Source organism: Bos grunniens, chromosome 21 (genome assembly GCF_055505025.1).
Source record: "Bos grunniens cultivar Pamir isolate PY7600 chromosome 21, Bosgru_T2T1.0, whole genome shotgun sequence".
Lineage (NCBI taxonomy): Eukaryota > Metazoa > Chordata > Mammalia > Artiodactyla > Bovidae > Bos > Bos grunniens.
In genome coordinates, this window is record NC_141185.1 from 49,013,023 (window position 1) to 49,025,468 (window position 12,446).

At 52.6% G+C, this 12,446-nt stretch overlaps 1 protein-coding gene across 8 annotated transcripts in view; it reads right to left on the minus strand.

Moving 5' to 3' along the window:
• The window catches only part of ZNF710 (zinc finger protein 710), a 72,564-nt gene extending 65,351 nt beyond the window's left edge, over positions 1–7,213 (minus strand). Inside the window, exon 1 of one of the 8 annotated variants that reach the window (XM_086364554.1) lies at positions 6,868–7,006. The gene's annotated coding sequence lies outside the window, so the exon portion shown is untranslated. The other 7 variants (XM_086364558.1, XM_086364555.1, XM_086364560.1 and 4 more) reach the window with 7 other exon arrangements.
• Between the last annotated feature and the right edge of the window lie 5,233 nt (positions 7,214–12,446).

A 12,446-nucleotide genomic window follows, 5' to 3' on the forward strand; every position in this document is an offset into this window, starting at 1 on the left:
ACATATATGAGAATAGCGCCTGGGACATAGCCAGTGCCGCATAATAAAAGAGCTGGGAGACATTAGTCAAGAAAGCCCTTTGTCCCTAGTTCTGGGAGGCTATAGACCACCCCCCCCCCCACTTTCGGAGAAGGCAATGGCACCCCACTCCAGTACTTTTGCCTGAAAAATCCCATGGATGGAGGAGCCTGGTAGGCTGCAGTCCATGGGGTCGTCGGACACGACTGAGCGACTTCACTTTCACTTTCATGCATTGGAGAAGGAAATGGCAACCCACTCCAGCGTTCTTGCTTGGAGAATCCCAGGGACGGGGGAGCCTGGTGGGCTGCCGTCTATGGGGTCGCACAGAGTTGGACACGACTGAAATGACTTAGTAGTAGTAGTATAGACCCCTTTGAGGCTGGTGAAAGCTATAGGCCCTACCCCTAGAATGTCACCCTCTGTACAGCTGCAGATGTAACTGAAGCCGCACCACGGCTGTGAAGGTCAAGAAGGTCTGATTCTAGCCCTCTGGTTCTCTCTACAGTGATGTGAGGATCTCAGGGTCAAAACACCATGGCAGTTCTTGAAGTTATTATGTTCACATGCACAGCAGTTAAGCAGGTCCCTCCGCCCTCAGTTTGGGTAAGAAATGTTACACCCTTCTTCCTCAAAGTCCCTTTGACCCTGCCCATTTTTCTCCTGCTTCAGGTCAACTCATCCCTGGGTCACCTTAAGACAGTCTCGCAAGACTTTCCTGGTGGGCCAGTGGTTAAGACTCCATGCTCCCAGTGCAGGGGGCCTGAGTTCCATCCCTGGTCAGGGGAACTGGATCGCACGCGCTGCAACTAAGAGTGCATATGCCACAAGGGAAGACCCCCTTGTGCTGCAACTAAGACCCAGTGCAGTCAAATAAATAGATACATACATACGTAAATATTAAAAATAAAAAGACAGTATTGTATGTGCCACAAAGTTCCACATGTTTTTTGTGAATTATTCTCATCTTTCCCCGAAGAATGGTCTGGCCCCTCTTTAGTGTTCACTGAAGTCAGACTAGAGCATGGACTAGTGTCCATTGCTGGCCCTCCGACCAAGAGCATGGCACAGGTGGATGCTGTGTAAGCCCAGGTCCTCTCCCTCCATAAGCTTGGAGACAGCACCCACCACAAAAGCCAAAGACCTGAGAAGCCAGAAGGAAGCTGTGTGTGTATGCGATGTGTGCTCAGTTGTGCCCGACTCTCTGTGTAGCCCACCGGGCTCCTCTGTCCATGGGATTCTCCAGGCAAGAATACTGGAGTGGGTTGCCATTTCCTCCTCCAGGGGATCTTTCCGACTCAGGGATCAAACCCGCATCTCTTGTGTCTGTTGCACTGACAGGCGGATTCTTGACCACTGAGCCACCTGGGAAAGAACTTGTGGGATGATCTAATTGCCTTGTTATTACTCCTCCAAGTCACTTCAAGGTGGGTGACTTGCCTGAGGTCACCCAACTCACTTGCAGCAAAGCTGGGAACCTCCCAGTTCGGTACTTTGATTCCATCAGCATTTCTTAGACTCTACCACGCACGGGAATCTTAAGATGCAGATTCAGCAGGTCTGGGGCAGGCCCAAGATCCTGCCTTTCTAACAAGCTCTCAGGTAATGCTGCTGCTGCTGCCTGGACCACATACAGAGCAGCAAAGGCTTACATCAAGGCTAATGGACTGTCCCACCTGGTTAAAGCCTCTTTGCCCACCCTCTGCGTGGCTGTTTAAATGCCTTTTCTTCAGGAAAGCCTCCCTTCCCCCATTCTTGATTATCAGCTCCCGTGGTCTCTGTACTTCTTCCTTTGAAGCATTTGTAACAATTGTAATTAAAGAGTATTGGTGTAATTATTAGTTTAATGTCTGTCTCCCAGGGAGACTGCAAGCTCCACGAGGATGGGACTGGCAGACTGTCAATAAAAGGGCAGCTGTTGTGGACTTCCCTGGTGGCGCAGTGGCAAAGAATCTGCCTGCCAACACAGGAGACTCGGGTTCAGTCCTCGATCAGGGAAGATCCCACAAGCCTCGGAGCAACTAAGCCTGTGCGCGGTAACTACAGAGTCCGGGAGCCACAACTGCTGAGCCCATGTGCTACAGCTGCTGAAGCCTGTGCGCCTCAACAGAAGACACCACCACAGTAAGAAGCCTGCATACCGCAATTGTAGAGCGGTCCCTGCTTGCTGCAACTAGAGAAAAGCCAGAGTAGCAGTGAAGACCCAGCATGACCAACAATAAATACATTTTTTTTTAAGGGCAGCTGTTGTGGGCTGAGTAGCCTGGACCAGCGTACTTGGAGTAGGAAGGGAAGGCTTGAGCAGGTGGGAAACACTTTCTAGAGGCCTCATGGACAAAGGTGACACTTTTGGCTTTAAAATTCCCACCAGTTTCAAATACATGTGGACTAAAACATAACTTGAAAAGCAACCTAAAAAACAAAGTCTCTTAAATCTTTATCAAGCGCAAAACAGACCCAATCTGGTACTAGCCACTGTGCCTGGGAAATAGTTAGGTCCCCAAAATAAATATTCCCTTACAGGGGATTTCCCTGGTGGTTCAGTGGCTAAGACTCTGCACCCCCAATGCAGAGGGCCAGGGTTTGATCCCTGGTCAGGGAACTAGATCCCACAAGCAGCAAGAAAGCGTTCACATGCCAAACTAAGACCCAAAGCAGCCAAATAAATAAATACTTTCAAAAAAAAAAAAAAACTTTTACAGTCTTCAGACACCTTGAGGGCCTTGGCAAAGGAAGCAGAGGGCCATTTCCCTGACCAGCTTCACTGCACTGCAGACCAACAATTTCTTTTTCAATTTTTCCGTTGCTATCCTTTCTAGCAACCCCAAAGCTCTGAATGCCCAGCTCCTTGACATGGGCAGAAATACCTGAACTCATCATCATTCTAGGGCAGCCAAGTCTGAAGTCAGTCTGCTTGAGTTCAGACACCACCAGCTTTGTGCTCTTGAATGAGTTACTGACTCCTCTGTGCTTCAGTTCTCCAATCTGCTAAATGGGAAAGAACCTGCCTGCCAATTCAGCAGTTCAATTCCCGGGTCAGGAAGATCCCCTGGAGGAGGAAATGGTAATCCACTCCAGTATTCTTGCCTGGAGAATCCCATGGACAGAGGGGCCTGGTGGGCTACGGTCCATGGGGTGGCCAAGAGTCAGACACGACTGAGCAACTCAGCCTGCAAGCAACAACTAGCACCTGTGAGGACTCTTAGGGAGACAATACACACAGAGCACTTACACAAGCCTGGCCCAAGACCTATGGTTATTATTATCCTCCCCACAACCTGTCCAATTCAAGATCTATTGTTTCACAAGTCTCCACCCAGTGGCTCCACCCCATGAGATTTGCTCTTCCCAGCCCCTCCTGCCTTACCTGTCTGGAGCTTGTTCAAAGCCCTGACTCACAGCAAAACTCTGCAGCTCCCATCAATTACCTCCCTGCCTCTGCCTCCCGTCTGTCATTTGTCGGTCCCTTCTGGGAGGGAACTCTTTCCTAACACCCAGTACATTTACTCAACAAGAATTTATGGAGGGCCCACTATGTGCCGGGCCCTGTTCTAGGCACAGGTGATCATTAGCAATGAACAACGAAAGACCTCATGAGCTGAAGGTAGTAAGAGATGTAGCCCAGGAAGAGATACCAGTTTGGGTCTCTGGCCTTTCCTTTCCATCCCCATTCTTCTCCCGGATCATGCCTAAATAAATCACACACAGGTACAAAGCAGGAAGAAAGCATCCCAGATGAAAAAATGCTCAGTGGGACTTAGGTACAAGCCGATGACTAAACTGCTGCCCCGCTGAACTGGCAGACTTTGAAGAAGTCCGTGTTAAAACACCCTGAAACACCCGGTTTCCCCACGTAGTCACACCGGCCGTCAAATCCTCCAGAACAGTATGCGGAACACAACCAGAAAATAAAGTCCTTCATTTACTTATGTCATGAGCGTATCTCAGGTTTTCATGTTCTCACTGCCACATTTTTTGGATGGAGCGTAACTCCAGCAGGCATACAGGCAGCAGCTTTGTGTTAAGAGCCCTTGGGGGACTTACTTCCCTGGTGGTCCAGTGACTGACTCCACACTCCCAATGCAGGGGGCCTGGGTTCAATCCCTGGTCAGGAAACCAGACATCACATGCCACAACTAAGACTGGGTGCAACCCAAAAAATAAATACATATTAAAAGAGAGAGAGAGAAAAAAATAAATAAATAAGAGAGAGAGAGATCACTGGAAATAGGCTCTGAAAGGCTGTGTTTGAGTGCTGGCACTGTCAATCACTGCGTGATTTCAGGCATAAAGTTTTTCTCTTGTCTCTACCTTTCAGACAAGCTCTAAGGTCCTCTTCCAGTTTTGTAGTCTAAGGGCTAGATCGACCACCATTAACACGAGACTCAGCAGATTCCTTAATTCAACAAGATGAGCCCCCGCCCTCAGATTCCTGGCTAAGCCAGCCAGAAGAGAAGCTGTAAACAGCATCCTGAGATGCGCTGACTCCTCCTTTATTTATTTACTCCCTTCCATCTTCAAACCTGAGATTTCCAAGCACAACTCTGGTAGAAATATCCCTAGGCCACAAGGCAAACCTAAAATAGAAGGTATGCAAAATCTCTGGTGGGCCCATTAGTCTCCCTTCCTCCAACTCAAAAACCATGCCAGACCTTGTCCGTCTCCTTGTCTCCAGACGGAGAGCCTAAAATAAGTCTCCCTGGTAGAAAATGCCTGGTTGGAATGGAAGTGCCTCAAGTTCAGAAGAAATGGCTCGATGGCCACACACCACAGGTCAAGGACTCACCCAGAAATCTTTTCTGAGAAGCGGGAACCTCTGTTCCCACTTCAACGCCTCTCCCTCCATGGGCATACAGGCAACCAGATGAGCCTGGAGGAAAGGAAAACATGACCCAAATGGCCAACTCACCCTGCCTCAAAGAGAGCAGCTGTACCTCCACTGCCCTCAAGCAAGAAGGCAGGCTCCTGCAGGTTACTGGAACACTAGAGCCACTAGAGCTACAGGTGACCAATTAGAGGTCCTGTTCCCAGACTGGCAGGTGCCTGGCACACAGTGACGTGTGGCTGGAGGGCCAGCTGACAAAACCACCAGGAAAGTTCTAGAGACTAATATTTGCTTTAAACGAGAAAGGGACTACCATAAGTCTCAAAAATCAAAACCAGACAGGCCCAAGGCTTTGATCACAAACACTAAGAATGCCTTTTCTTAAAGTCTAAAGACAATTAGGGGCGGTTCACCTCCCCTCCCCCACCTGGCCCGGCGGGTCCTTTGAAGGCCCCCAGGTCTCCGGGCAAAAGCAGGGATGCAGGCTCCAGGCCCTCCGCTTGGCAGAAATGAACTTTGACTGTTTTACTTACACGTGTACAAAGGCAGCACTGAAAGAGCAGCTTCGAAGTTGGCTGGGTGACCCCCACAGTTCAAAGTCCCTCTCCGCACACCTGTGGGGTAATCTTGTGAGTTTCCCCGGCGCCCTCCGGAACTGGCTATATCCCCTCCAGGTCTACGCCGGCTGGGAGTTTCCATTTTGCACAGAAATCAAGGCGTTCTCGGTGCCCTTAGCACTTAGGGCGCTCCGCCCGCAGCTCTAGGGTGGGCCTCCAGGCGGGTCCCTCATTGGACCGCTCAGACCGGGAAAGGACCAGCACCTCGTAGTGACCCTGTGAAAATGCACCCGGGCTCCGAGTACGCCTTGCCCGATCCCTCGCAGAGCTAAGAGATACATTAATGATCGTTTCGGGTTAGTTAAAACCCACGCAAGCACCTCCCTGGCCTCTTAAATCTTCCCAAACTACAGCACAGACTGAAGGGAAGCAGTTGCAGCGACCATAAAAGTCATCTTAAAAGGCAAGTTGGAAAAAAAAAAAAACCCGATACGCACTAGTTAGCAAGTCCGTGGTTAGGGGGGCGGTGGCACCAGGGCCGGATCTGTGGGCTCTGCACGCTGGCTGGGGCTGTCCCGTCGGTCCCCAAGTCCCCCGCGCCCACCTGGCAGCCTCCGGGGCCCCCCAGTCTGACGCCAGCGATCACACCCCACAGCTCTGTCCAATTAGGAAAATGACCGCGAGGAAACGGAGAAGGGTGGGCGACGAGGAAGGGGAACCGAGACCGACCAAGGAGGGCCGTGGGGACCCGGCCGGACGGCGAGCGCCTTCAACAGGTCCCTGGCCCCGGGCTGGGGGGGCGCGCGGCGGCCCCGGGGGGGCGCCCCCCGACAGCCAGGCGGCGCGCCCGGCCCTCCCCCACCCCGGACGGCGGGGACGCGCAGCCACCCCACCCGCCCGGAGAATAAAGTTTGTGGGCAGCGGCGGGGCGGGGCGGCGCGGCGAGGGGGTGAAACTTTGAGTCCCGGGCGGGCGGCGGGGGGAGCGCACCGGGCGCCGGGACACCCACGTGCGGGCCCGCGAGCCGCCGCCGCCGCCTCCGGGCCTCCCGCCCCGCCGCCGCCGCGCTTTCCTTTCATTTTTGCTTCTCTCTCTCTCTCCCCTCCCTTTCTCTCTCTTCCTCTCTCTCATTCGCGCGCTCTCCTCGCTCTCGCCCGCTTTCGCTTGCACGCTCCCTCCTTCCCTTCCCCCTCTACACCCCCCTCCCTCCCTCCAGACGCCATCTCTCCCTCTTTCCCCGGCTCTCCCTCTCTCCCTCCAGCTCTCCGGCATGAGGGAATGTGGAAGTGAAAGGAAAAGACGACATGTTTGCAGCGCGGCGAGGGCCTGCGCGCCGCCGTCCCCGGGGAGAGGCGGGGGGCGGGTCGGCTGCGGCCGCAGCGACCCACCCCCGCGCCCCCCGCGCCCCCGCCGGCGCGCCGCCCGGGGCTGCGGGGCCGGGGGCCGGGGGCCGCGCGGGACACTCACCCTGGGTCCGGGCGCGGCTCCTGCGCTGGGGCCCGTGGCGGGCCGGGGCCGGGGGGGGCTCCTGGCTGCCCACCGCCCGGGCTGCTGCTGCGCGCCCGCCGCCCGCCTCCACGCGCGCCCGCCGCCTGCTCCTGCCGCCCTCCCTCCGGCTCCTCTCTTTCTCTCTCTCTCCCCCTCTCTCCCTCTCCTCTCTCTCTCTCTCTCTCGCTCGCTCGCTCGCTCTCCCTCCCTGGAAGAAGGGAATGAGGCAGGGCTGACGTGAAGGGATGCAAAACAGCTCCTCCTAACCCAGCTCGCGGAGGAAGAGAAAGACAGAAAAGCAGCCCTTTTATCTCTCTTTTGTTTTCTCACTTCCTTCCACCCCCCCCCCCAACACCCCCCTCTTGTCAGCCCAAGTTTTCTTTTCTCTTTCTACCGCAGAGAGGATTTTTCTTCCTTTCTTTCTCTTTCTTTCGGTTCAACTCTCCCACTCAAATTGAAAGCCTGGAGGGGTTTCTCTCTTTCTTTTTTTCCCTTCCCTCTTTTCTTCCTTCTTCCTCCTTATTTCTCTAAAAGGGTTTTGTTTGCTGTGGGAGTTTCGTTTGAGAATCAAGTCACGCCTTTTTTCCTCCTTTTCTTTCTCTCTTTTTTTTTCTCCTCAGCAGAAAAGGGGAACAAAGATTAACTGAAGCGGGGGAGAGGGGGAGCATAAGAACCTCTCATGGAAATGGGGGGCCCGGTTCTGCCTGGCACAAAGGGGGCCAGGGGACGCCCCCCCCCCCCGCCCCCGTGGGAAGCATGGGACGTTCTCCCGAGAGGAGAGTCGGTGGGGGTTGGGGGGACGCAGCCGCGGGTGCTGATTGCCGGTTCCTTCCGAAGTGCGGGCGGGGGCCGCCAAGCCCGCCCCTCCCCAGCCAGAGGTGGAAGGTTGGGTGTGTTCTTCACTTATATATTTTTAAAGTAGGCAGATGGGCTTGGAACAAACATCCCCGCAGAGCAATGAACTGTAAAAAGCCTTTGAACAGCTGTTTGCAGAGCCCTGGACGTCCAGACTCGAGGGAGCGGGGCGTATTGCGAGCGCCTGGGTCGGGGTGGGGAAGGGGATCGGAGGAGCCGCTGGGATCCGGCCCCCGCAGCCTCGCCCGTCGCAGAAGGGCGCGCTGCTGGGGGGCGCCGAGGCGTGGCCGTTGGTCTTGCGGGGGTCGGGCCCCCAGCTCCTCCCTGCAGGGCCGCGGGCCTTGGCGCAGCTTTGCTTTCCCCCGGCTCCCGACCGGCCTCTAACGTCCAGCCGCTTCTCCACTCCGAGCCCTTGGACCGAACGCGGCAGAGACCCCACGAAGGGTCAATTATTCATGGGGCGCCTGGGCGTGTTCTCAAGAACCTGCTCTGCCTTCTTCTCCAGTGGGGAGAAGGGAGGGGAAAAGTTCCCAGAGCAAACTTGGGCCACATGTCTCTTTTGCCCAACTAAGTATTGAGCACCTGCTGGATGCCTGGCCTTTGGACTGGGGGCTGCTGCCAGGGACTGGGGAGAAGCGTGAGTCTCCATGGGCCCCCGACGTTTCCGCAGGAAACAATGCTAGAGGAGGCTGCGGCTCCCGACCAGGTCACCGGGAGGAAGGAGAGCCTGGATCCTCTCCCCTCCCTCCGCTCTTCCTTCCCCTTCTCTTCCTTCCTCCCGGCTGCGTCTCCTTGGCTCCACCCCTTCTCCTCATCAATTCCTCCCACACTTCCCTGCTCTCCCTGGCTTTTCACTGGAGGGTCCCTTCTCCCAGCGAGGAGCAGATGCTGAGCCCCATTGTCTCCCCCCCCCCCGCCCCCCACTCACACACAGGACCTGCCACTCTGCACCCCTCCCCCCAGCCCGCAGGCCTGGGCCTTTAGACACTGGAGCCCCAAGGCCACTGCCCCTCACCCCACCCTAAACCAGCTCCCGGTGCTGTGAGCAATGACTCCAGTCACTCAGAACATGATTTGTTTCTGACTGGGAGTGAGAAAACAGTAGCCTGGGACTTGCTTTAGCAAGGAGGACTCCGTGGTTTTTAATATCACGGCAACTGAGCCCTGGATGACCCCAGTGCATCCATCCCCCATCCATACTGCCCTCTTAACGGGGTGTCCAGAGAGCCACATTTCTGTCATTTTAGAGTCTGCTTAGTGCACCTAAATTATTTCCTCCAACTAAAACAAACAGCACTGACCGTGGAGCATTCGGGTAACTCATGCTTACTGAATACCTGCTCTGTGCCCACTCCATGCTGGGTGCTAAGGACCTAACAGCCATCAGTGCCTGTGGTCGTCACTCAGGCTTTAGACTGGCAGGGGAAGAAACAAGAAGACAGGCAACCACAGGGCCTCATGTTACACGTAAGGATGAACCAAGGGAGCATCTAGAAAAGGGGTGCTTGGACTGAGACAATCAGGGATGACTCCTGGAGGAAGTTGTGTCTAGATGTCTAGGTAAATTCGTGTGATAGCACAGCCTGTCTGAAGGTGCCAAGGCAAGAGAGCGCATTCTTCTGGATTCTTGGAGTCTCCAGCAGTGGAGAGTACAGTGGCGGAGCAGGGACACACAGGTGTCCGAGCACCAGTTGGGGAGGGGCAGGATAGCAGGGAGATTTTAAAATTTTCGCCTCTCCCACTTGCTCACATCATGAACTTGGGTGGTTAATAGCCTTAGTTTCCATCTTTATAAGATGAGGGTAAGAAGACCTATGGGCTTCCCTGGTGGCTCCATCAGAAAGAATCCTGCAATGCAGGGGACTGCTTGGGTCTATCTGGGTTCGATCCCTGGGTTGGGAAGATCCCCTGGAGAAGGAAATGGCAACCCACTCCAATATTCTTGCATGGGAAATCCCATGGAACAAAGGAGGCTGGTGGGCTTCAGTCCGTGGGGTCTGAGAAGTTGAACACAACTGAGCAACTAAACCACCGAGAAGACCTATGGGCCGCAGAAGTGGTGTTTTATGTTTAAGGGTCCAGGTTGACTTGCTGCATATTCCTGGGCCAATTGACCTCTCTGAATATAAGTTTTCTCATCTGTGAAATGGGGTAAAAACAACTGACTCACAGGGTTTCTGTGAGGCTTAAAAAAGCCTGTGCCCAGCTCAGCGTCTGGGACATAAGCTCCAATGCATGATAGCTTTTATTCATTGTCATTATGTGTTAGGGAGTGACTGGAGGTGCTCTTACCAACTGAAAATGAGATTTATGTTAAGGGTTGAAACTTGAGTGAGTCACCATACCTGAATTGTGATGAACTGGCTGTGGAGAGAGCATTCCTTCAGAGATGCCCTGTGTCCTCATGGGTGGCTGGGACTGGGGATCACCTACATCCAACCAGGATGGCCAGGGTGTCATCTCAGGAATGAGACCAGAATGTGACAACTGTGGTTACCAAGGCCTGGCCTGATGGGTGGAGATGTCGCCTGCCCGAAGAGCAAATAGGAACAGAGGAGAGTGGGCCTTGTAAAATCCCGGAGGACCCCTAGGAGTAGGTGCCTGGCTGTTTGCTCAGTGGAGAAAAGTAGACGCAGAAGTTCACACTGGGGAGAAGAGACGGGGAGAGAGTGACTTTTGACTCCTCTAGAGCCCACATTACATCTCTTGAAACCTCTTAGTCCTTTGCTTGGGTTCCTCATTCTCCAGGCAACCTGCAAATGAACTTGGCATCAGCAACCTGCCCCCTGGATCCAGGCAGACACCAGGGTTCCAGTTCCTGCATCATAAACCTTTTGCACTTCTACTATTTCTTTATGACACAAGTTCATTGTGAGAGAATTTGATAACCAGCTAAGCAAATCTGAAAAAGAACTCCTGTAGAGACATTACAGTTTGGTATATAACCTTGGACATTCTATAGGCACACATCTGCACATAAATGCGTAGTAATAAAACTATGCAAAGTAAATATTGTTAACCAGATGAATGACTATACATGTAAATATATTATTTTAAGAAAATTAACAAAATGACAATGTTATTCCTACCGAATAGCAGCCACTTTTACTTGATAATATGTCACAGATATCTTCCCCTGTCTGTAAACATCCATTGTCATTCTTAACAAATGGTATTTTCCCATAGCATGTGTTTATATTACTTGTTTAAAAACAAATCACTGGACTTGCAGGATATTCCCAATTTTCTGCTTTTATGGACCTGCTGTGATAAATATACTGTACAGTCACCTTTGTGCCAGATAAATGTCATATTCTGGTCACCATTTTACAGCTGAGGAGACCGAGGCACAGAAAAGTTTAAAAGCTTTCCAAGAAAAAAAGCTTTCCAAGGTCACAGCTATGGAGTGACTGAGCGAGAATTTGCAGCCAGTTTCTAGGTGGGAGTTCCTTTCAACATCTCTCTTTTCTTCTTTTCTTTCCCATATCCCCTCCTCATGGGTGTGTGTATGCGCGTATTAGTCTCTCAGTCATGCCTGACTCTGTGACCCCATGGACTAGCCCACCAGGCTCCTCTGTCCATGGGATTCTCCAGGATTCTCTGGAGTGGGTAGCCATTCCCTTCTCCAGGGTATCTTCCCGACCCAGGGATGAAACCAGCGTCTCCTGTGTTGCAGGCAGATTCTTTACCATCTGAGCCACCAGGGAAGCCCATCCGCTCCTCATACTTCCCCGTTTTCTCTCCCAGATCACCTCCCTGCAAGAACCTGTCTGGGCAGTGACCCACTTCCTTCTCTGCCACCTGAGTAGCTTCGGTAATGGCCATCTCCTGGGATTGTGGGCAGGCATGAAAGCAGGTGATGTATGACCCGTGATGCGTGATACTTCATTTGGCAAACGGTGAAGCCTGTGTGAATGACCGTGAGGAAGTACTCACAATGGCCTACGCTCACAGACACCACCACCTTTAGCCAAGTCCCCCGATCCTCTTAAACCCAGGAAGGAAGCCTTCAGATTCACTCACATGAGAGAGAAAGAAATCAGCTGTTCCGATGCAGAAGCAGTAAAGGAAGCCTCCCCTGGGCTTTTCAGGAGCCCCATGGCTGGAATGGGAGGGAATATTTGTTAGTATAAGGTTTGTTAATGGGAGGATGCAGTCATGTCACAGACCTTCAAGAATGTTCATACCCATCTCTGAAATCTCTGAAAATCTGAAGAATCTAATAAACCAAATAAAGGGATGAAACACAGCTCTTCAGTGTTCCAATTGACGTATTCACCAGAGTAACTGCTGGGAGATCAGCAGATGATTATTAAAATTTGTTGCTTTCATTGGCAGAACCAAACAAACATTAAAAATTTATATCAAGGACTTCCCTGGTGGTCCAGTGGCTAAGGCTTTGTGCTCCTAATACAGGGGGCCTGGATTCCATCCCTGTTCATGGAAGTAGATGCCACATGCCGCGACTAAAAGGTCCTGCGTGCCACCGCCACTAAGACCCGTGCAGCCAGATAAAGAAATATTTTCATAAATACTATATATCTTTTTGCCTTTTCATACTGTTCATGGGGTTCTCAAGCAAGAATGCTGAAGTGGTTTGCTATTCTCTTCTCCAGTGGACCACTTTTTGTCAGAACTCTCCACCATGACCAGTCCCTTGGACCGCAAGGAGATCAAAGCTGTCAGTCCTAAAGGAAATCAAC